The following is a 12,200-nucleotide window of genomic DNA, read 5'->3' on the forward strand; positions in this document are numbered from 1 at the left end:
ATCTCCTCATCCGGAAAATCATACTGAACTGACTGATAATCCTCGATCGGCTGATGTGCCAAGTGGTCAGCCAAGATACTACCTTTAATAGCCTTCTGAGCTCGATACTCAATATCATACTCATATAGCAACATTTGCCAACGAGAAATTCTCCCTGTTAAAGCAGGTTTCTCGAAGATATACTTGATTGGATCCATTCTGGATATCAACCAAGTCGTATGATTTATCATATACTGGCGTAAGCGCTTAGCAGCCCAAGCCAAAGCACAGCATGTCTTCTCAAGCATCGAGTATCGAGACTCACAATCCGTGAACTTCTTGCTCAGGTAGTAGATGGCATATTCTTTCTTCCCTGATTCGTCCTGCTGACCAAGGACACAACCCATTGAGTCTTCAAGAACAGTCAGATACATGATCAAAGGTCTTCCTTCCACGGGCGGAGACAGAATCGGAGGTTCAGACAGATACTCCTTAATATTGTCAAAAGCTTTCTGGAAATCCTCGGTCCAATCATGGGACTGATCTTTCCGGAGGAGCTTGAATATCGGCGCACACGTGGCAGTCATGTGGGATATGAATTTGGAAATATAATTCAAGCGGCCAAGAAAACCTCGGACTTGCTTCTCGGTTTTGGGCGCAGGCATCTCTTGTATTGCTTTGACCTTTGCAGGATCAACCTCAATACCTCTTTCACTGACAATAAAACCCAATAACTTGCCGGAACGGACTCCAAATGTACACTTGTTGGGGTTCAGACGAAGCTTGTACTTCCTCAAACGCTGAAAAAGCTTCAACAAGTGCTCTACATGTTCAACTTCCGTTTTTGACTTAGCAATCATATCATCAACATACACCTCAATCTCCTTGTGCATCATATCATGAAACAAGGTGGTCATAGCCCGTTGATACGTGGCTCCGGCGTTCTTCAAACCGAAGGGCATCACTCGATAACAGAATGTTCCCCAAGGTGTGATGAATGTTGTCTTCTCCATATCCTCGGGTGCCATCTTGATCTGGTTATATCCGGAAAATCCATCCATAAATGAGAAGACATTGAATTTAGTTGTATTATCTACCAACATATCAATATGTGGTAGTGGAAAATCATCTTTCGGACTAGCTTTATTCAAGTCTCTATAGTCCACACACATTCGGACTTTTCCGTCTTTCTTAGGCACGGGCACGATATTGGCCACCCATTGAGGATATGTAGAAGTCACCAGAAACCCTGCATCAATTTGCTTCTGAACCTCCTCTTTGATCTTCACTGCCATATCGGGATGAGTTCTTCTGAGCTTCTGCTTCACAGGCACGCACTCAGGCTTCAAGTGTAGGAAATGTTGCACAATATCAATATCTAGACCCGACATGTCTTTATACGACCAAGCAAAGACGTTGACATATTCTCGTAGCAATTCAATCAACCCCTTCTTAACAGATTCTTCCAGGAGTGCCCCAATCTTCACTTCTCGCACGCAATCCTCAGACCCCAAGTTGACCGTTTCCAGATTCTCAAGATGTGGCTGAATGATCTTCTCCTCATGCTCAAGTAGACGGGTAATCTCATCAGGAATCTCTTCAACATCATCTTCTTCCGCCTCAAATTCAGGGAATTCAAAGTTGGGAGATGGTGTTGGGTCATTATGTTCAATGGGTTTGATCAACCTGCATAATGATTTTGGATATGAAAAGCTTTAGAATTCAAACAAGGCAATCATTATGCAGATGAAAAGATTGATGTTATTCTATTTTTTTGGTTTTATGTGATCACCAATTTCATGCAAAAAGCAAAAAGGGAAAATAATTGGAAAAACAAACATTTAACATGAATTTATTGAATGAAAATATCATTGTATTAATGCGCCAACAATGTCATCACTCCTCCTTTTGGCATGGGAGGAGGGTTTTTAAACACAATGAACATTACTTTGACTTATGGATAACTGTTGGAATATCCACAGCGACCCAATTATTGCAGATTCCCCCAGGGATGACGAAGTTGCCAGGATCCTCTTCGTCCTCTTCCAGAATGGCAGCAGCTTCCTCGCCTTGACCGGTGTAGATGAATCCTCCACTCTTGAACAACCCTTACGTGTTGAAAATCTCAGACAAATAACCTATGCCAGCCCGAGATCTGTTGTCTTCTAGCTCAATCATTTTCCCTAAACCAGCAGTTGCACCACGCTCAATGGCCAACTTTGCATCTTTATAGGAAGCAAATGAAGGAGTTCTCTTCTCAATAGGTTCAGCAATAGATAAAGCTTGGAAAGGGGTTCCAACTTCATCCTCAGCATCTATGTATGAGAAAGAAGACAAATGGCTAACCAGGAGAGCCTTTTCTCCCCCTACCACCACCAGCTTCTTATTCTTCACAAATTTCAGTTTCTGGTGTAGGGTGGATGTCACAGCGCCTGCTTCGTGAATCCATGGTCTACCTAAGAGACAACTATACGATGGGTGAATGTCCATAAACTGGAAGGTGATATGGAAATCACTTGGTCCGATTTTGACTGGGAGATCAACTTCCCCAATCACGGTTTTGTGAGACCCATCGAAAGCCTTCACAACTACTCCACTCTACCTCATGGGAGGCCCTTGATATGACAGTTTCGAGAGAGTGGATTTTGGCAATACGTTCAGTGATGACCCAGTGTCCACCAGCACATTGGACATGGCGTCGTCTTTGCAGTTCATAGATATATGTAATGCCAAGTTGTGGTCTCTTCCCTCCTCGGGGAGATCAGAGTCACAAAAACTCAAGTTGTTACAAGCAGTGATGTTTGCAACAATGCTATCGAATTGTTCTATCGTGACATCGTGATCCACATATGCCACATCCAAAACCTTCTGCAGAGCCTCTCGATGTGGTTTTGAATTCAATAGCAATGATAACACCGATATCTTGGATGGCGTTTGTAGAAGCTGGTCTACAACATTGTTCTCGCTTCTTTTGATGAGTCTCAGCATCTCATCGCAGTCTTCTTTCGCATTTCCGCTTGGGCCAACAGAAGCAGGAGTTCCCAATGTAGAGGAGGGCTTAACAACAAGTGCCAGATTCGGAGTGCTCACAGCATTCCCAATCGGGCGTTCAACAGAATCAACATTAGCTTGGGGCTTTGGAGGTGTTGAAAACACACGACCACTGCGGGTTAAACCACTAACATCTGCAATGTTAACAACAGAGGAAGATGGTAAGGACACTTCTTTCCCATTTTCTACCGCAATAGCATTGTAGCGATAGGGAATCGCCTTTTCAGAAGAGTATGGTATTGGTCCGGCTGGCTTAATGATCAGAGCAGGAGAGGCCTTCTGCTTGCTACCATCATACTTGATGATAACAGGTTCGGGGATCCGGAATACTGGAGAAATTACGTTGACCTCATCAACATCTTCGTTAACATTTCTGTTTTGAAGGATCTCAATAACTCCTTCATCCAGCATTTCCTGAACATCTTTGCACACCTGGCGACAACCTCTTTGATTGACAGAACAAACTCGGCATCTATCATGGTCATGCTCATAATGACTGTAATCACACAGCAAATGATGCATCTCTACCAAAGATTGTCGAATATGACTGACATATTTGACTTTGTACTTGCCAGGGCAGCCCTGGACCATGTTGACAGATCTCCCATGCTCGAGCAATGGGTTCTTCTTCACATTAGGACCTACGTCCTCGAAACACAGAACACCACACCTCACAAGGTCTTGAACCTTGGTCTTCAAAGGGTAACAATTTTCTACGTCATGGCCGGGAGCACCAGAATGGTAAACACAGTGTAATTCAGGCTTATACCACCACTAGGGGTTAGCAGGTATAGCCAGTGGGTCTCTCGGAGTAATCAACTTCCTCTCTATCAAAGAGGGATATAATTCTGCATACGTCATTGGAGTAGGATCGAAGGTGACCCTTTTCCTCTCGTAACTCGTGCTGGTTTGATTACTGTTTCAAGGCTGGTAGGCCTGCTGCTGCGGTCGGTGCTGCTGATGTTGATATTGCGGATGTGGTTGCTGATTGTTGTTATGCTGCTGGTACTGTTGATTGTCTCTGAAAACAGGTGCTATGTGAGCCACCTGGTGCTGGTTACCGGCGGGACCCACAGCCTTCCTCCTCACAGAGGGTCTTCTTGGTTTCACATGGGAGGTCACAGCATGTGCCTCTCCATCTTTCTTCTTCGCAAACGCCCCATATCATTTGGCAGAAGAGCCTTCTTCTCTGGTTAGACGTCCTTCTTTAACCCCTTCTTCTAGACGCATCCCCATATTCACCATCTCAGTGAAATCAGAAGGAGCGCTAGCAATCATCCGCTCATAATAAAAAGAACTTAAGGTCTTCAAAAAGATATTAGTCATCTCTTTCTCTTCTAGCAGAGGCACGATCTGTGCTGCTAACCCTCACCACCTCTGGGCGTACTCTTTGAACGTTTTCTTGTCCTTCTGGGACATGGCTCTCAATTGATCCCTATCGGAAGCCATATCCACATTATACTTGTACTGCTTGACGAAGGCCTCACCAAGTGTAGCGGGGTATTCGTTACCATTAGAGATATTGACTAAATCCAAGGTAAATCATACAAGTCGAGTCGCCACCGCACTTCTATTTATCCAAAGGAATGGTTAGAAAGCGAACAAAAACCAAATAGTTTTAACAAAAACTAGTAAAAGAAACAGAGATCTGGGTAAGGGGGTTGGTTATGCAATGGGAAGGTGTTAGGCACCCAAAACATCCTAGGTACTCCTAGGGAGCCCTTTTCACACTTGTGAAGGTTGTTGTCTTGTGAAAATTTTGTTTGTGCAAACATGATTGAAGAGATGAGAAAAGAATGTACAAATTATTTACATTTTTGTGTTTGGATGGATAAACCCATTGCCTACGTACCATCTTATAAAAAGATTAGGATCAAAACCTCGTAGTTTGGGGTAAAAATCTCAAAATAAGTTGGTGAATTGATTGGTCCAAAAGCCTTAAGGTCTTTTGTTATCAAAGGGAGAAAACTCAACCAAACCACAAATCCACCATGTGAGGATAGCTTCAACATGCTAGTGAGGGGTTAACCCTATAATAAGCATGGAAGACTCATTGTCCATCACTAAAGATATAGGTGAGTATTACACCTACCACAAAGATAACTCAAACCTAATAGCTAAAGGTTATAAAAAATTTGATTAAGAAGGTGGCCATTGGAACCACAAAAGCACATTGGATGGGTTATATTTACCAATTAGAAGTATGTACAAAAAATGGTCAAAGTTGATTTAAGGATTCAATTCAAAATAAGTGTTGTAAAAAAAGAAAGTTTGAAAATCAAAAGCATAAGGCTTAGGTTTCTAATGTTGAAAACAATTGAAATGTTTGCACAAATTTTTTGGCTTGGGTTAGAGTGGAGAGATGAAGAAGAAGGGCTAAATCCTAAGCAAAACAAAAAGAGAAGGGATAAAGGGATCAAAACCACAATGGAGTTCCTCTCTTGAGATCATATTGATGATCCAAGTAGCTCCCATCCTTTGTAATAAGCAACCACAAAGCATAAGCAATCAAACAAGTCTCTCAAGAGATCCTCAATGTATCTTGTTTCTTCCACTTGGATGAACATGGCAATGGTCCTCCAATTAAGCTCAAATGGAAACTCCTAGCACAAAAGCACACACATCAAAAGTTCCATGAAGTAAAACAAGAATGGACAAGAGTGAGTTTAGAGATTTGGTTCTTCTAATCCATCTTCATCATTAAGATCCTTTTTACTCCAAATTTGCATAAGGAAAGTCCTAGAAACTAAGTCCAATTCTCCATTTCTTTGCATAGGGAAAGTCCTAGAAACTAAGTCCATTTCTTTGCATTTGGTCCACAACAATCAAAACAAAACACAAGCACAATAATATATACACAATTATGTGCTCAAGTGAGCAAAAGGCAAATGACATTAACATAAACATGTGCTCAAGTGAGCAAAGAGAAAAGCAAATGAATAATATGTGCAAGAATAGTAAATTGCGTTAAAGTAAATTGCATAAAGTAAATGGCATAAAGTAAATGGCATAAAGTAAATGTTAATTGTCAATAGTTAGTGTTAGTAGTTAGTGTGCCATAAGGCAAATTTAGCGCTATGTTAAGCAATCGTAATTGGACTTATGTAGAAGTCACAACTATCTGAGGTCGGTCAATAATAATGTAGGCAACAAACACAAGTTAGGAGTCTTGATTAGTGAACCAAGTCCCAACAACTTGCCATGCCAAAAAGGAGAAGAAAATTGATCTTGTATTGGTTTAAGCCTTTTGCATGATTTAAAAGACAACCTATCCTTAATGCAAAGCCATTCACTTGATCAATTGATCAAGATGAATTATATTTGAATCAAGGAAGGTTAAATCTCCCTAATCAATGCTAACTTATCAACCTTCAACTCATTGTTCAAAAAGAAAAGAAGAAGAAGAAGAAGGAGATGAATAAGAGAAATGGAAATGACAAAATGGTAAAAGAAGTATAAATGCATTAAATGGAACATCATGTACCAATCCTCATATGTTGACCAATAACATTGAAAGTCAAGGTCAAACAATCAAAAACAGAAGTGAGATGAAGATTGGAAGTCATGAAATGAATAAACTATTTTTTGGCATTTTTTAATATTAAAAATAAACTTGAATTAAAATAAATGGAAAGGTCAAACTTCAAAATCACTTCAAATCAACCTTGAAAGGTCCAAGTGATTTATCCTAAGTTCAACAAGGTCAAACAAAGTTTGACAAAAAATTTCAGCATTTTTAAAAGTCAGAAACTATTTTTAATCAATTAAAAATGAATAAAAATAACCTAATTGAACTAAAATCTCAAATAAATCTCAAATCAATTCAAAAATTGATGAGAATATTTTTCATAGATCCATCATCATTCAAATAGGTTAGGAAAATATTTTTGTATTTTTTGAATATCAAAAACTATTTAAAATGAATTAAAAATAATCAGAAAAGTGAAAATTTACAAAAAATATCAAATGACAAAATAAAAAATATTAAAAATCAGAAATAGAAAATAGAATTTATTTGGGAAATAATGCAATTGGTCCCATATTTTTTGGATAAAAAATGAAAGAGATATTAATTTTTGAAAATAATTGGAATTAAAGAAAATAAAAGGAAAATACAACAGAAAAATAGAAATTAGAAAAAAGCGTGGACTGTCTGATCTAAGCTCATTAATTGAGCTGGCAAATCAAGAGGTCATGAAGTGCGCGCCTACCATGGATCCAAGTGAATGCGTGCACATGAGAAAGAATTAAAAGTCATAACAAGCAAGGGACGAGATTAAATCTGGAGATTAGATCACACGGTCCAGATTTAAACTGGAGAGGATGAAGCCACCGGAGCCACCGTCTTCTCAGGTGAGCTCCAGAATTCCGGCCAAATTGCAGAAATTAAAACCTCAACCAAATCGTGCGATCTATACATCAATAGAAAGCTGGGATGATGTACATCATCCCTATACCATCCTTTTTCCCTCTAGATCTCCATGGTGTGAGAAATCAGAGATGGAAAAATCTGGTGTTCATCATGAGCTTAATGAATTGTAAAAATTAAAAGCATAAACATGATGCCTCTATTGAGAGGACTTCAGCCAACACAAAATCTAAGCCAATAGGTCAATGGATTAGGAGAATCGAAGGAAATACCAGTTGGAATGTAAGCTTGAGTTCTGGTGATTTGAGCTTGAAACCTTGCTTGCTTTATCAAAACAGAAGTTCAATGGAGTGTATGATGAAGGTCTAGAAGCATTAGATCTAAGAATACAACCAGATGAAGCTGAATTCTAGATCTGAATTTTTTTGAAGAAAATGCAATTGCTTCTTTAGTGATTGTTAGGGAAAGATTTCAGCAGCATTTCAGGTTGAAATTGTGTCTCTCATGGAAGCTCTCATGCCATGTATTTATAGCCAATGCCATGCTGAAAGTGTGATTTCAAACTTGCATGAATGAAGGGGGCCTCCATGCATGGGCCTGTACAGGCGCATGGAGGGCCCAATTCCACATGGATTGGCAAGCTGAGATCAAGAATGAATGAAATGGACGTGCAATTTTGATGCAATCAGCTCATGCATGGTAATTGAATCAAGTTTCCCAAAAATGCACTTAAAGTTCTCCTCTTCGAAAATGATATTTGCCAAATCCAAATGTAGCCATGTGAGTAATGGTTGGAAAGGTCTTTGTATGAGGAACAAATGTTATGTTGGACAAAAACTCATTTGGGATTTGGAAATTTATGAAATTTGAGTTTAAAGTGTTATGTGCAAAACATGTCAAGGCAAGGTTTCTAAAATTTGCTAACTTTCAAGCCCCTCTGTTTTGATGATACAAGCTTCAAATGGAAAAACCTCCAAGATAAAAGTTGTAGATCTTTTCAAGACACTCAAAATGGACTTAAATTTTGCATCATTTGGAGTTTTGATGAAAGAGTTATGGGCACTTGAAGTTGGACTTTTTTGACTTTTAATGCCTTTGACCCAAAAGGACCTATAATGTCTTGCATTATCACATGTATTTCCTTTGAGATTTTGAAACTTTGTTCAACATAACATTGAATTAGACATCTCAATATTTCCAATGCATTTGATCCCACCTCAAAATCATAAAAAATGAATGAGCTATGTCCTTGGGAAGTTGACCTAAAATTAGGGTTTCAGTCAAAATGACCTATAATGTATTGGAATGGAAGATGGTCTTCCAAGCTTCAAATAAAATTTTGATGAACATGAAAGTTGTTCATATTGTCCGTAAGAACATTTTTGCTTTTGGAATCATCTCTATTTGACCAACACATAAAAAGTTAGGTCTCACTGCATTTCAAAATAGTCAGATGAATTGACTGATCAACTTTTCAAGTCCACGCCTCATATTTTGATGAATTGATGATTTAGGACACTCAAATAAGTTTAAATATGCATGAAATGATGAATTAAAGAACTCCCCTTGATTGTATTTGACCATGGGCTGAGATTGCTTCATGAGCAAGGCATTGTGGTACACAGATGAATTAGGGTTTCCTTGAGAAACAAACCTCCAACCCTTTGACTTGCTTTGATCAAAATGATGAATTAAGATGCTAGGGAGGCATATTTGATGGATGAGAGCTTTGGGAACCATTACCATGCTTGCTATCATCTTTTCTTAACCATGTCTTTGCACAAAGGATCTCCTAGAAGTTTTTGACCTTGTGATTGCTCAAGCTACAAACAAAATATGTTAGTGACATATTTTTGTGCTTTTGGTTAGTAAATAAAAAAATGAGAAAATAAATGATATACAATTCAAGCATGCTTGGTGATCTCAAACCACTCACAAGGAGTCCCACTCAAAGGCAAAGGGAACCAAGATGCTCAATGATCCTTGAGGCTATGCAATACAATGTTATGATGCTATGAGGGATCTTAGGGACAAAATTGGGGTCTTACACCAAGATCGTTGAAGGATCGGATGTTCGCACTGTCTAAACCCATGTACCAACGCAGAGCGACACCGTGTAGCACCTCAAATTTGCACCTCCCATTTGTACATTCATTTCATTTTAGGTCATTAACATTGCATTCACATTGCATGGTGCATTGCATTTCATCAGTCAAAACAGATCAGGAGAAGTCAACTGTGCAAAGGATCAAAGCATTTCATTGAGAAAAAGGCCCTATGGTTGTTCTAGAGGGTTTGCATGATCCAAGGTTCATTTTGATGCAATTTGGCCAAGTGTTTGAGGTTGAAAGTCCACAGTGCATGATCAAGTCATCTGAGGCCCATAAAAGTCAACTGCAAGTCAACTGAGGGCTAGGAGATGGAGAAATGGTTTGAGACACTTCATTCATGTCCCAAAAAAGGTTATTCAACATGTCAAACATCTACCTTGAAGATTTTGAAGCCAGATCAAAAGTTTCCAAAAATGGAAAGTGACCTATAATTGAAAGTTTCCCAAAATGGAAAGTTTTTAGACCAACTTCAACTCAATTTCCAACATCAAAGAAGCTTCAAATGAAATTTTGTCCAACATGAAAGTTGAAGATCTCTTTCTCCCATTTCCAAAAAGTCCAAGATCATGAGCATCTAATGAATGGTTGAGGAGATATGGTCAAATCATTGCCAAGTGTGCATGGAACTTCCAAAGGCCATAACTTTTGACTCATAATTCCAAATTGAGTGGTTTTTTTGTATAATTCTTCTCATGACATGAACTTTCCAAATCATTCATCACATTGCATGAAAATTCATCATATGATCATATGCATATTCATGTCCATTTTGGAGGGAAAATCATGAATTCAAAATTGGTGCATTGCATGGACTTTTTAACCATTCCAACATGTTCATAGCATGGTTTTAAGTGAAAATGCATGGCAATTGTTACTGTTCACATAGGCTTGCATGCATGGGGTGAAAAAACCAAGTTTTGCCAAACACCTTATTTTTCACTTAATTTCAACTAAGCATGATTAATTTGGATTAAGAGTGGATTAGCATAGGGTATATATACATAATCATAACAGAATTCTCACTTCTTCACCATTTTTTGGATCTAGAGATTTTTTTCCCTTCATTTTTTTCTCTCAATCATAATTCAAATTTCTTCCACATAACCTTGTCATTTTATTGCATATGCTGGTTCTGTGACTGGTATTTGGTGTGGATCAAGCTCTCAATTGCAGAATTTGGCCAAGAATTGTGTGGTGCAAGCTCAAGAACTCAAGTATGGAAGTTGATTGTTAAGCAAGATCTACACGGTTTCAAGCTTCAATTTCTTCACCAAACTTCGTCACAAGTATTTTGGAGTTGATTTGGATCATTCAAGGCCTTGAATCGTGCATTTCAAGAAGTTGCTCTTCAAGAGATTCAGTTTTCGAATCTCATAATTATGCAATTCATTAACATGTTCATGTAGATCTCTCTTTGCTGTTAATTCTGAGCTAAATTTTACATGATTTGGTGCATTATTGAGTGAGATATGCTTAATTAAAGTTTGATGCATCAATTTTATTTTGCTCGATTCTCTTTGATCTTGATGAATTAGGCTTAGTTATTGATTGATCTGTAATGTACGTAGCATGAGCTTTCGTTTGGTATGCGTTTCGCGCGATTCTGGAAAAAATTTGAAGCACGTACACTGTAGCTCCGCCGTCTTCGCGAAGAAGACGGTGGAAACTACCACGCACCATACGCGTACCATACGCGTACAAGTACCTTACGTGTACCATACGCGTATCACCTGCTAGGGCTTGTCTGGTTCAGCGCGCGTACACGCTTCGATTCCTTCCTACGCCACTTTTTCAAATTAATTCATATTTTTACTTTTCCCTCCTTATTTTCCATCATGTGATCACTTTGACTTTTTATTTTTATGCTAACTTCTAAAATCCATATCTAATTGAAAAATGCATCAAATCACTCCCAATTTTTTGCAAAATGATCCTTGTGATGTCTAGTTTTTTATGATCATGAAGTGTGAAGTTGTGCATGGCTAGATTTCTGTTTGTGCGACACTCTTTGAACATAGGTGTATGTGTGACCTTGCCTTGCTTTTTCTATCATGAAATGCTTGATATTGATCCAAATTGCTTGAAATTTTGCATGATGCTTCTGGACATGTTGCTGGACCCCTGAGAATTGATTGTGCATTTTTCCCATTTGCCAATTCTGTTTTATGCCTATGTTTGCATGGTGTGACAATTTGTGTCACACAATTTGATTGTCTTACTTGTGCAATTTGATTTCCATACCAAATAACCTCTAATGCTTCTGATCTTTTGTGTGATGATCATGTTAGATGTGTTGAATGCTCATGATTTTTTCCAGAATTATTTGAATCATTTCTATTTTGATTGGGAATTTTCATTCTTAATGTTGAAATGTGTGCCTTGAATTGGTCATTAACTTCTCTTGCCTATTACATGAACTTGCCCATTGCTTTTGGTTTGGTCCTCTTTAGGACTTGTTCTTGATTGGTTAAATATGATTCATGTTGAGTTTGAAGTTCTGTTTTGGATTTTTGATTCACTTTTGACCCTAGGCTTTGACCTAGTGGTTTGTTGCTTACATTTGAGTTGTAAATTTCAGGTTCAAGTATACATCTCCATGGTTGATGTTGCTCCTTCATTTGAGATTGATCATTTGTTGTTGTTGGCTAACATTTGCTTGTTTTGTAGGCTTTGAGAACAACTCACTTGTG

Source organism: Lathyrus oleraceus, chromosome 5, assembly GCF_024323335.1.
Source record: "Lathyrus oleraceus cultivar Zhongwan6 chromosome 5, CAAS_Psat_ZW6_1.0, whole genome shotgun sequence".
Lineage (NCBI taxonomy): Eukaryota > Viridiplantae > Streptophyta > Magnoliopsida > Fabales > Fabaceae > Lathyrus > Lathyrus oleraceus.